Below are 13,977 nucleotides of genomic sequence, written 5' to 3' on the forward strand. Positions count from 1 at the left end.
CTGACAGTGGACCAGGGGCCTGGTGGGAAGGACTGGATGGGGCACAGAGGATGGGCCGAGACCTGCACCTGTGCCCACCGCAGCCTTATGGCCCACAATTCCTTTCAAGGTGCACAAATTCTTGCATTGGGCCCCTAGTTTTAAATAAAATCTTGAGATGAATAAACTAATAAACATGCAACAGTCATAGCTAGAATATTTAATTAAAGGTAAGAAACAGTCATTTATACCTCATCAAAATGCCTTGCAACTGCAGACCCTTAGTAAACATTTATTCAATTAACTGTTGAAATGAAATTCAAGTAGTGGCTGAATTCAAGCAGATGACAATATACTTACTGACATTACTATTGACACTATTAAACAAATATCACGAATAGCATACAATTTTTAAAAATCATAAGAACTTCCCTGGCTGATGTGGATCAATTGATTGGGCATTGTCCTGTGCATTAAGACTTTGATGGTTAGATTTCTGGTCAGGGCACATACCTGGATTGCAGGCTTGATCTCTGGTAGGAGATGTGCAATAAGCAGCCAATTGATTAGGGGGCCATTATTCTGTTTCCTCTCTCTTTCTCTTTCTCTTTCTCTCTCTCTCTCTCTCTCTCTCTCTCTCTGTCTCTCTCTCTCTCTCTCTCTCTCTCTCTCTCTCTCTCTCTCTCTCTCTCTCTCTCTCTCTCTCTCCCCCTCTCCTTTTCCTTCTCCCTTTCCCTCTCTTTCTAAAAATCAATAAAAATATTTTTTTAACAAAACATAAGAACTGACAAAGAGATATATTCATTATTTTAAAAATGCTACATATTCTCCACATAGAATTGAGGCACAATTTTATTATTGTACAGTGAGTCACAAGTCCAACACAGGTCTAATTGGTATTGGCAAGGCTTTGTTCTCTTCTGGAGGCTCTTAAAGAAAATGATCAATAAAAATCCTTGCCTTTAGCAGCTTCTGAAGGCCCTTCACATCCCTTGGCTTACACCCCCCCAACACTCCATCTTTAAAATCAGTAAAACAATAAGACTCTATTTCAAGCCACACCTGTCTAACTCCCTCTCCTTCTTCTTTAATGACTCATGTGATTAGCTTTGGCCCACTCACATAATTCAGGATAACTTGCCGTCTCAAGATCCTTAATTGTTATTATACCTACAAAGTCTCTTTAACCATGTTGGTTACATATTCAGTGGTACCAGGGATTAGGACTCGGGCAATTTGGGGAGGTGGGATGCATTATTCTGCCTACAGCAGTGTCTTAGTGATTTGAGTAAAAAATTTTTCAATTAATATAGTTCAGCTGTAATAATATAATATTGACAAATCATTGAACAATGAATGTTGTCACTGCAGAGTGACTGTGTGTATTTTCTTTAAACGTGAATCTACTGCTTTGTAGAAATTTTGAGTCACTATCTGTTTCCTTTGAACTCCAGCTTACGCATTTTCCACAAGCTCCACAGAAAGAATCAAGAAAACAACATACTTTGAGAAGAAAAGTTCTTGCCATGTACTTTGATGTTTGGAAGGCAATGGGTTTATGTGATACAAGAAATAAAGTTAACAGAGTGGTATTTTAACATATTCACTGGAATGCAAGCCACAAGATCTCGGCATTTATAGGCATAAGGGTAATAATTTGACTATTTTGTTTTACCCTGAAAGTCAATGCATGTAGTAATTTGTCTTTTTACTCAGCAAAGTTCTATGAAATTGATAAGCAGAAGTATTACTTAAATTCTCTAAGCCTTATTCCCCCAGGCTGTAACTTGGGGATAATAATACTGTCTCAGAAAAAAGCTTTGAGAATAAAGTTGTACATATAAAGTTCTCAGAGAATCTTAAGCACATAATAATCATTCAGTAAATATTAGCTATTATTTTTATTTGTTAGTAAAAAAAATTCTAGATGAACTGTATATGTGGTTGTTCATTCATACCCTATTATATATTTTATAGAAGAAAGAGTATATTTTTGCATATCTATGAACAGGATGCATATTGGACAATATTATCTACTTACACCCCCTGGATTATTGGTTCCTCAAAAGAAATCACCTAGGAAGGTGGATTATAAATGGATTTATAGAAAGGCCACCTTTTTGTTTTAACTATTATATATTGCTAGGGTTTGTGACAAACTTTTAAAGAATTCTGAAGGGTAGATTCATAGTTAGTTGCCTGGAGTCAGGGAACAGGTATTTACATCTTTAAAAAGACCCAGACATGCCCAGACAGTTTTACTTCTGAACCAGGAGGTCATGGTTCAATTCCCATTGTGGGGCATTGCAGGAAGCAGTCAATCAATGATTCTCATCATTAATGTTTCTATCTCTCTCTCCCTCTCCCTTCCTCTCTGAAATCAATAAAATATATTTAAAAAAATACTCAGGTAATTTTTATGCATAGCCCAGAGTAAGAATCATTGCTTTAGCCTAATTAAATAAGAATATTCATGTTAGAATACTGGCATCAATAATTTTTCAATCTCCCCAGGTTATTTCAAACTGCAGGCAACATTGAGAATATCTGCTTTCTACTAAGGAGACTGAACCAAATCTGAAGATATTCTATGAAGGTTTTGAGCAGTGAGTCATCCTCAGGTGAGTGCTGTGAAGGACGAACTTCATGTAAATGTAAAAGTTTATATTCTTGTGCATTTTCCAAAACACCACTATCTTTTTACTTCGGTGCCCCAACTGATTTGAGCACTGTGAGTGGGGTGTGGTGTAGGATATGGATTTACAAGGTGGTTGTGCTGCAGCTGAAGAGGTATCTGTGATGGCAAAACATTGCCCAGGGAGAAGAGGGGAGTGTGGAGGTGGGGAGGAGGGAATATAAGATCCTCCACAGGTCTCCTGAATTATTGAGGGACAGAGGGAGATAAAGAAGCACATGAATAATACAGTTTATCTTATCCTCAACTCGCTCCTGTCATCCTCAAAAGTCATCACTCAAAAGTCATACAGATTTGTTAGTACCCCTATGACTGGTGATTTCTTAATTTTTCTGGCTTCTTGACTGACTCCCATGAATGGTAGGAGACATTACTAAAATCAGAGAAAGCAAATAAATAAGAACTGAAATCGAAGGAGAATTTTATAAGAAATGGACTGATATTGTCACAATACAAGCCATCAGTGGTGCCCTTATTTATGTATCATTACTTCTGATCAAATGATTCTTAACCTTTCTCCCTCTGCCTTAAACCTCTCTGAGAATCTGATGAGAGCCATGGATCTCTTTTCTGAAAACTGCACTTGTCCACAGACACACACAGATCTGTATGTAAATTTTTAAACATTTTTTAAATTGATTTCAGAGAGGGAGAGGGAGAGAAAGATAGAAACATCAATGACGAGAGAGAATCATTGATCAGCTGCCTCCTGCATGCTCCTTACTGGGGACCAAGCAAGCAACCAAGGCATATGCCCTGACCAGGAATGGAACCTTAGCCTCTGGTTCATAGGTGGATGATCAACCACTGAGTCTTACTGGCCAGGCTGTCTATCATTTTTTTTTTTTTACAGTCCTCCCAGTATTTCACAACCCCATATCAGTAGCTACTTCTCTCAGTCTCCTTTTACTATTAGCTGTAGTTTTCCTAAACACCAAGAGACAGAGATATTTTTATTTTAGTTTTTGTGAAAGGTATTATGGTTGTGTAAATATTTGGTTAAAAGACTCATTTACATTAGTTATTTCTTGAAGAGGTTAAGAAATTCCTAAGAACATTGTCTGCAGAATGATCAAAGCTTAGAACCATTGGAGAAACCGGTCACATGTGGGGGAGAAAAACAGGGATAGGAATGACTAGAGAACTGAATGGAGGCTTAGTAAATGTGATTCTGTTATTGTCCAGAATTCCAGGGTTTAAAAAACGTGTCCTGAAGTTTCCAGCGACCTAAGAAACAATCAGAAGAGCAAAGGCAAATTAAAATTTTCCTCTCTAGGCAAATTCTGCTCTTTCAGACCCTTTTGTGAAAAGTAGGACCTTTAAGGGAATAGTCAGATTATTGTTTTGCATGTGTTGGAAGTATTGTACCTGGAATCATTACACAGGTAAGGAAAACATGAAAAGGGGAAATGTGAAGATCAAAATATGTAAATTGGGGTCTCAAAATGTAATCAAGAAAGGCTTTGGTACAGAAGTAATGGGATTTCTGATTATGAATATCTAGGGCTCAGTAAGAATCTGCCTTCCAGGATTCCAGGATGGCACACTTGTCCCAGGAATCATTTTTTGACCTGTTCTGTTGTGTGTTTGAAGTGGTACTCCTCCCGTGTGGCCCCCAAAAGCATCTGTCCCTCTTCTATTGCTGCACAAACTATATTGTGGTGACATCAAGTGCATATTTTCCCCCCCACTACAGTGCAAGCTTCTTGTATTATCCCCTGTATCTAGAGCAGTGCTTACTACATATGAAGTTCTCAATAAATGTATCTGTTGAATGAAAAGGAATTGATCCGGACTAATGATAAAATATGACTAATTCTTGCAAGCATTTCTCAAAATGATATTACCCATAATACACAAGATAACTAAACTCTTAAGCAGTGAAATGCAAATTTTAAATAAAAACGTGGGAGAAATGTCCCATCAATGTCCTGTTGGATGCTTTTCTCATAGTCCCCTAAAAATAAAAAACTGGAACTTCTTTTACGTAATTGGTCTTTCAACATAGATAAGCATAGATCTGTCTGGGCTTGTTTAGGCAAAAAAGTTATTTTTCTATCTCTATATTTATGTTTGATTCTGAGAATGTCTAGCTGAACTGGTGACATTTGTGCAGTTGATTAACATTAAGCTACATATGTATTGAAGTAGTATTATGTAACCCTGAACAGTTTGAATTCCCAAAGGGACAGAAAAGATTATTTTGGATGACATGTCTTATTATTCAAGACTCTTAGGGAATTCTCTAAATAGTGTACCCACTAACAACCGTGGCTTAAAAATTCCAGTTTGTACTTTAAATGTCTTTCCTTTCCAAAGTAGTATTGGAATAAAGTTTAACATCTTGTTTCAAACAAGAAAGGAATGTAAATGCATTTTCTTATAAATATGAGACAAAAAGATGGTGTGCCATAAAGAGTTCAACTTTATTTCTTCAATTCATGAAAAATTGCCTGAACTCAGATAAAAAAAAATTGCTTTACAAGTGGTATTACACTATTGTAGAACAAATATTGTATGATTTAAAGCACATGTGTCAAACACAAGGCCCGCGGGCCAAATCTGTCCCGCCAGGCCTTGCAATGTGGCCCGCACCACGCTGTCATCACTGCACTCCGATGTGTTTCCATCACAATGACAGTTTATGACTGTTCAGTAAACCATTTGGCCTGCGATTTAGGCTGGATTTTAGATTTTGGCCCCTTCTCTGATTGAGTTCGACACCCCTAATTTAAAGTCATGTTATTCTCTCTGGAATTAGAAGGTCTTGAATTCTGGAGTAATTAGTGACAACAGCTCATCTTAATTAAACATTTACTTTATAAAATGCTCTAAATGAATGACCTCATTTAATATTAAGAAAATCTTTTAAAGTAGGTAGTGTTCCCCACGCCTACCTCCAACCTCATTAATAGTTGAGAACACTGAGTTCAAACACTCATTCACTCATTCATTTAACAAATATTTACTAAATTTTTATTTTGTATTGGACAAGTGCTAGGTTGTAGAAAGTTGAATAAGACAGACATGTTGTCTGCCCTAATGTAACATATATTAGTGGCAGCGATAGTAAATGAGTAAGAAAATAAAAGTAATAATACAATTTATTAAGAACTATAAAGAAAATAAAGAGAAAGCATGCTGGAGGGATGAGGGGGAGTGGAGAATAATATTAAATGGGATAATGCATTTAATTATCCTAGTGCATTTTCTGTAGATAATATACCTCCTGTTATGTGCCTTTGGTCATGGTGAGTCAAGGCCACACTCATGTCTTCTGCCTCCTAAGTTGGTGCTGTTTTATATGGACACGTGGGCAAAACTGTAAACTGCTCCTGAAAAAGAAGAGGCATTTTGGGAAATGATACTACTCATTTTTAGGTCCCAGGTTCCCCTTGAAGTTGAATAAACAGTTGGAGTAACAGGAAGCAGCCTTCACTCATCTTTCCCCAAATGTGGGACATCCTTAGAGTTACTACAGCCCTTGGTATTGTGAAGCAGCATCTTGCTGGTCCCAAAGTAGGAGAGTTTGACATTTGCTTCATTAGAAGCTCTGAGTTCCATTTCCACGCTGGGATGCCAGAATCCCTGCTGATTGTATATCTGCAACATAATTGGACCTTGTGTGCCATTACCTCTCTTTTTAAAATATTACATTTCATAGAGAAATATTTTAAGATAAATGAGAATAAAAGATTACATGTTTGTTTCAAAAGTTAATTCTATAGCCAGATCTATTAGGACTCCATTGCAAGCTTAGAAGCTAAATTTATGCGCTCAAGATAGCTGTTTTGCTAAGACCATTTATTCTTTCCTGACAGAGTTGGGAAAGCCGCTGAGCAAAATGGGATTCCAGTTTTTCTAGAGGGTTGTTATAACGACAGGAGTTCAGTACAATATGTCTATTTACTTGTCCCAACACTCAGTTACCTCCCTTGTGACCCCGAGGAGCCTGAGGTAATGAATGCATTCTGCACGGTAGCTAGGGTCTGAGAAGGCCCTAAGAACTGGCTGACAATTATACATTGTGTTTCATTATTTACCACACTTGGGTAACATGAATCTCTCCAATGCCCACAGGAGCCTGATCTGAGGCCCCTGCTCACAAGGAAGATCATGAGGAACTCTTATCCTGCTTTCAAAGCCTCCAGTCCCCACCTCTGCCATTTTCATATTATTTAGCAGGGATAATAGAAGTAGTTTTGATGACTAGAAACTACCATCTTGTTCCCCAGAGTTTGACTCTTTTAACCTAGTGCATTTTCTGTAGATAATATACCTCCTGTTATCAGAAATTTGGGATATTTGCTCTGGAAAATTTAAACAACTTCAAAGTGTAACTGAGCAGCCAGAAATTCTTCAGAGGTCAGCTGCATTCCACCAACACCAGAAGCCTGCACATATCTGATGTTGTAAATAAATAAGGGACATGATGTTTAAAGATGTTTGAGAAAATGTGATTTTTTTCTTGACCTGTGTACAATTGGAATTTTTAAATAACATTCTCACTTGCCTTTTCAAGGTATGAATTAAGGTAAAGTTCCGGGACTTTTCAGAAACTGATGTCTCCATTACCTAGTGGGTTTGTGCAATACATTAACAGTTTCATGTGAAAGTTTAGGAAAGAACATGTGCTTTATTTAAAACTCTTTTAAAATTGATACGAGAACAATGATGTTTTTGCATGGATGCTCATTGAGATTGAGTGATGTAAACTGTAGAGACTTTGGCATTCTAGGTCTACTGAAAAACAAGAAATGTCAAAAATAAGAAATAACAAAGGTTCTAGAATATTCTAGTGCCTTGGTCATGGGGATGAGAGTGCATTCCCATGACAGTAAATTGAGTAAATTGGCTGTGGGTGTATGGGTCACTCCCCAGGATCAGGGACCAGCTGAGGAAAGCCCTGTTGAGGCAGAAGGAGGATGGCAGAGTCTTGGGTTTGAGTCATACAGGAGAGTTAAGTCAGGAGGCTGTCACTTCAGGTGGCCAAAGATTAGGCTGCTAAGATGGGGTGTTGGAGCCACATCTGAGAAACATCCAAGGCCAGGTGATCAGGAGAGACAAGAATGCCTTGAGGCATCTTCCTGCACTCTTACTGCCCCTATAGTCGATTTCCCACACCCCAGCCAAGCAAACCAAATAAATATCTAAGTCAGTTCCAGTTATTCCCCTGTTTAAGACTTTCCAATGTCTTCCAGTAACTGAATAAAATCCAAATATATTTCAAAATATATATAAATTCATAACTCTTTGCCATTGCCCAATTGGATCTAAATGTTCTGTCCTGGTGAGCTCTACAAACTCCTCTCCTACCCTGTCCCCACCTGACTCCAGCCTCACTGACCTTGAGGATCTTTGCCAAACTTAATCCTTCCTTGGGCATCTCTCTTGCTGAACTGCTATCTACACCCCCAGGCTAAAAAAGCACTTCTCCAGATTTTTTTACTCTATTGATCTTCAGCTTCACTAAGGTCTCCTTTTCCTTAAGGCGGGTATGCCACGATACTCTCAGAAGCAGTTGCTTTACCCTTAGCTCAGTTCCCTAATACCAATACATTTGTTTTTAGTTTTATCACTCCTTATATTCTGTTACATATTTATTAGTATTACTCTTTCCAACTATATTGTTCAAATCTGTATTTCTAAAACAGTGCATGGTACATGGTAGGTTCTTGATAAGAATTTAATGGTTCACTGAGGGACAGGCTATCTGGTGATGTAAATTAATAGAAAAGGAGTATGGTCATATGGGCCATGACATTTGTAGCAGAAAGAGACCTAAGAAGTAAGATAAGGAATGAAATGTAGAGCAAGAAGAGTGGTTTGAAAAATGAAATTTTGGCATAGTAAATGAGTTAGAATGTGTTTTAGAATGGGTTAGAGATCCATAGATTACAGCCCCTGATAATGAAGAGTAAGAGAATCCTGCCCAACTGCTGTGGCTCAGTGTTGAGTGTCTACCTATGAACAGGAGACCACAGCTCAATTCTCTGTCAGGGCACATGCTCCAGTTGTGGGCTCAATCCCCAGTAGGAAAAGTGCAAGAGGCAGCCAATCAATGATTCCCTCATCATTGATGTTTCTAACTCTCTCTCCCTTTCCCTTCCTCTCTGACATAAATAAAAATACATTAAAGAAAAAAAGAGTAAGAGTTCCCATCTAAGACTTGCACAGTGCCTAGTCCATAACATTTTTATTTTGTTTTGTTTTTCTTAAAAATTGCAATGCATTTACTTTTCTCAAATGAAAATTGGCTAAATTTGGAAAATATATTTTTGGGTATGTCTAATTTCCTATGAAATTGTTTTCCTAAAGTGTGTGTGTGTGTGTGTGTGTGTGTGTGTGTGTGTATGTGTGTGTGTGTATGTGTGTGTGTGTGTGTGTGTGTGTGTGTGTGAGAGAGAGAGAGAGAGAGAGAGAGAGAGAGAGAGAGAGAGACAAAGAGAGAGAGAGAAATGAATTTATATTCATTCTTTGATTAGCAGCAAAAGATGAATTCTATTGTAGCAACAGTGCTTAGAGAGCACTGGAAGCAGGATATGCAGAAGTTGAGAAAGATATGTGTAAATGAATCTCTTTTCTGAGAATGTGGCTGAGTGGCAAATATGACTATCCTAGCTAATAAAAAAGAAACATGCAGATTGACCATACCTCTGCAACACCACAAGCCATGCCCACCAGCCAAACGGGAGTGAGTATGCAAATTAACCCAACAAATATGGCAGAGGCCACAGAGCTGGAGAGAGCAGAAGGCTTGGGTTGTCCCTGACAATGGAGGAAGCCAAGCTTCCCACCTCTCCTGGCTGGCCTTTGCCTCCGCTCTAGGCTACAGAGTTTCAATTATAGAAGATGATAAATAAATCCCAGATACCAGGGCCTCTGCTTGGGTCGCTGGGGGATATGACCGGCCTGCCAACCACCAAAATCCCCTCACCCAGGCCACCCCAAACCCCAAGAAACCCCCACCCTGATACAGGACACCCTTCAGGGCAAACCAGCTAGCCCCCACCATGCAACAGGCCTCTATCCTATCTAATAAAAGAGTAATATGCAGATTGACCACCACTCCAACACACAAGATGGCCACCACAAGATGGCCATCAGGGGAGGGCATTTGGGAAGGACCAGGCCTGCAAGAGAGGAAAGTTTTGGGTGATCAGGCCAGCAGGGGAGGGAAGTTGGGGGTGATCAGGCCAGCAGGGGAGGGCAGTTGGGAGGGACAAGGACTGCAAGGGAGGACAGTTGGGGGGTGATCAAGCCTGCAGGGGAGGGAAGTTAGGGGTGATCCTATTGGAATCTGGCCTAATCAGACAGTCAGATATCCCTTGAGGGGTCCCAGATTAGAGAGGGTGCAGGCTGGGCTGAGGGACACACACCCCTGTGCACAAATTTCATGCACTGGGCCTCTAGTTGACAATAAAAGACAAGTTAGGATGTGGCAAAGGAGCAGAAAAATTCTGACTCCACAAATTCTGGGGTTTGAAATTTTTCTTTCAAACAAAACTAATAAAGTGGAATAATATAGTAGAAAATAAGTAGAAAAATGATACAAATACATAATTTTTCACTGGGACAGAATTAGATAAATCCACAAGAAAATCATTAAAGGAAAGGGTAAGTACTGGTGAGATTTAAATTGAAAGTTATGAGCTAAAAGCAATAGGAGAAAACCCATGTATTATATTTGACATACGGGAGAGCATGAGTGTGTTTTGATGAATTAGAGGTTAAAAGATTTCTGAAAACTTTTATTTATTTTACTTTTTAACTTTATTTTTATTGCTGACACTATGACAAATGTCCTCATTTCTGCCCTCTCCCCCTTTGCCCATCTCAACCCAGCTCTCACCCACCCCTTCCCTCTGGTCAATACCATACTGTTGTCTGTGTCTATGATTTATGCATAAACATTCTTTGGCTAATCCCTTCACCTTCTTTCATGCAGTTCTCTCCTCCCACCTCTCATCTGACAGCAGTCAGTCTGTTCCATGTATCCATGGCTGTGTTTCTACTTTGTTGGTCAGTTTATTTTGTTCATTAGAATCCACATATAAGTGAATTCATATGGCATTTGTCTTTCTCTGGCTGGCTTAAGTCACTTAGCATAATCATCTCCAGGCCCATCCATGCTGTCTCAAAAGGTAAGATCTTTTTTTATAGCTGTGAAATATTTCATTGTGCTGATAATATATGACTGCTTTTTTCTTCACTCATCTACTGATGGGAGGCTTGGCTGTTTTCAGAGTGTGGCCATTGTAAACAATGCTGTTGTGAACTTAGGGGTGCACATATTCATTTAAATTGGTGTTTTGGGATTCTGAAGATATATTGCAGAAGTGGGATCTCTGGATCATAAGGCAGTTCCATTTTAATATTTTGAGGAAGCTCCATACTGTTCTCTATAGTGGCTGCACCAGTGTGCATTCCCACCAATAGTGCACTAGGGTACCTTTTTCTCCACATCCTTGCTAGCACATGTTGTTTGTTGATTTGTTGATGGCAGCTATTCTGGCAGGTGTGAGGTGTTATCTCATTGTGATTTTAATTTGCATTTCTCTGATGATTAGTGATGCTGAGCATTTTTTAATTGTCTATTGGCCATCTGTATGTTCTCTTTGGAGAAGTGTCTATTTAGGTCATTTGTCCATTTTTTTAAAATTGTTTTTCTTCCTGGTGTTGAGTTGTATAACTTTTTTATGTATTTTAGAAATTAACCCCTTATCAGATGTGTCTTTGGAAAATGTTTTCCCATATAGTGGGTTCACTTTTCCTTTTGTTGATGGTTTCCTTTGCTGTGCAGAAGCTTTTTATTTTGAAATGGTATCATTTGTTTATTTTTCCCCTTGCTCTAGGAAATATATCAGCAAAGATACTTGTACCTGTTTAATTTTTCCCAACATCACCTATTGAAGAGACTGTCTTTACTCTGATGTATGCTCTTCCCTCCTTTGTCAAACATTAATTGACCAAAAAGGCATGGGTTGATTTCTGGGTTCTCCATTCTATTCTGATTATCTGTTTTAATGACAGTACAAGGCTGTTTTGATTACAATGGCCTTTAGTATAATTTGATATTGGGTATTGTGATCCCTCTAACTTTATTCTTCTTTCTCAAGATTACTGAGGTTATTCAGGGTCTTTTCTTGGTTCCATATACATTTTTGTAATATTTGCTCTACATCTGTGAAATATGTCATTGGTATTAGAAATTGCATTAAATTTATGGGTTGCTTTGGGGAGTATGGACATTTTAATGATGTTAATTACTCCAACTCATGAACATGTTATATACTTCCACTTGTGTGTATCTTCCTCAATTTCTTTCTTCAATGTCCTGTAGTTTCTGAGTATAGGTCTTTTTATATCTTTGGTTAAGTTTATACCTAAGTACCTTATTTTTTCTTGTTGTTGCAATAGTAAATGGGATTGTTTTCTTAGTTTCTCTTTCTGATACACTGCCACTGATTTCTAGATATTAATTTTGTATCCTGCTACACTGTTGTTCATGGTATTTTGTATTTCTGGGATGTCAGTTATTACTTCTCTTTTATTTCTGATTTTATGTATTCACTTGGGTCCTCACTTGATGAATCTGGTTAAAGGTTCTTTATCTTTTCAAAGAACTAACTCTTGGTTTTCTTAATCTTTTTTTTTTTTTTTTTTTTGTAGTCTATGTGATTTATTTCTGATCTTTATTATTTTCTTTCTTCTTTTGGGCTTTATTTTTCCTTCTTTTCCTAGTTCTTTTAAGTGCGGAGTTAGATTATTTACTTGAGATTTTTCTTGAAGTAGACCTGTAATACTATGTACTTCCCTCTCAGGACTGCTTTTGCAGTGGGTTCATTTTCATTGGTTTCCAGGTAATTTTTTTTTATTTTTCTTATTTCCTTGATCTCATTGTTAACCTGTTCATTATTTAATAACATGCTATTTAGCCTCCACGTGTTTGAATGTTTCCTTTAAATTTTTTTTTTTTTTAATTTCAGAGAAAGGAGGGAGAGACAAAAAGAAACACCAATGATGAGAGAGAATCATGGATTGACTGCCTCCTGTACATCTTATACTGGGGATCAAGCTCACAACCTGGGCATATGCCCTGACCAAGAATTTAACAGTGACCTCTTGATTCATAGGTCAACACTCAACTACTGAGCAACACCAGCCAGACCTTATAAAGTGAATGTTTTTGAGATTTTTTGTTGTAGTTGATTTCTAGTTTCATGCCATTGTAATCTGAGAAGATGCTTGATGTGATTTCAATCTTCTTCTTTTTTAAGTTGATAAAACACATTTTTGTCTAAAAATATATATTTAAAAATTTCCCACAAAAGATACTATTTTTCCTTCCTCTTCTTCAACATCCCTGATATAAAGAGCATTACTATACCTTGTTAAAACTTCACTCAGGTGTCCAGACAAGGCTCCATCTATGTGTTCTTCTGTGTTTGCAAATTGCATATTCATATAGCTATCTACAGATGCCAGGTAGCCTTTGTCTTCCATCCCCCCCATTTAGGTTTCATCATTACTGGCTTTCCTGTTAATCCATTGAGGTAAAGTTTGGGAGTGAGGGGCAAACTCATCACGACGACAAAAAAATGAAGAAAAAAAAAAATGCTCTAAGCTACTCGCCATATACCCAGCTCTCATCTGCCCCTTGTGCCTAAAGCACCTACCACACAGCCAAGACCGAAGTGCTTTAAGAGAATGATTGTGATTTTAATATTTTTGAATTTACAGAGACTTGTTTTGGTTCCTAACATGTGGTCTTTGAGAATATTTCATGCGCATTTGAGAAAAATGAATAATCTGCTGCTTTGGGACAAAATATACTGTAAATGTCAATTAAATCGATCTGATTTTGTGTGCTGTTTAAAGTAGCTGTTTTCTTGTTGATTTTTTGTCTGGAAGCATTTAATCATTGATGACAGTGTGGTGTTAAAAACCCCTTAATGACTATATTGCTCTGAATGTCTCCCTTGTAGTCCAACTAAGATTTTCTTTATATATTTAGGTGCTCCTATGTTTAGTGCTTATATGTTTACCTCTTGTTGATTTGATCCCATTAGTATTATATAGTGACCTCATTTATCTCTTGTCTTGAAGTCTATTCTATCGATATAAGTATTGCTACCCCAGCTTGCTTTTTTTGTTTTGTTTTGTTTCAATTTTCCCCCCCCCCCCCATTCTTTCACTTTCACCAGTGTGTACCTTTTGTTCTGAGTTGGGTCTCTTGTAGACAGAATATATATGAATTATGGTTTTTTTTTTACTTATTCATTTCTGCTATGTCTTTTGAT

At 37.8% G+C, this 13,977-nt stretch overlaps 1 pseudogene; it reads right to left on the bottom strand.

Annotated features, from left to right (window-relative positions):
• Positions 1-12,988: 12,988 nt before the first annotated feature.
• LOC123653153 lies at positions 12,989-13,277 on the bottom strand (annotated as a pseudogene).
• Between the last annotated feature and the right edge of the window lie 700 nt (positions 13,278-13,977).

This window comes from Pipistrellus kuhlii, unplaced genomic scaffold, assembly GCF_014108245.1.
Source record: "Pipistrellus kuhlii isolate mPipKuh1 unplaced genomic scaffold, mPipKuh1.p scaffold_m20_p_3, whole genome shotgun sequence".
NCBI classification, from domain to species: Eukaryota; Metazoa; Chordata; class Mammalia; order Chiroptera; family Vespertilionidae; genus Pipistrellus; species Pipistrellus kuhlii.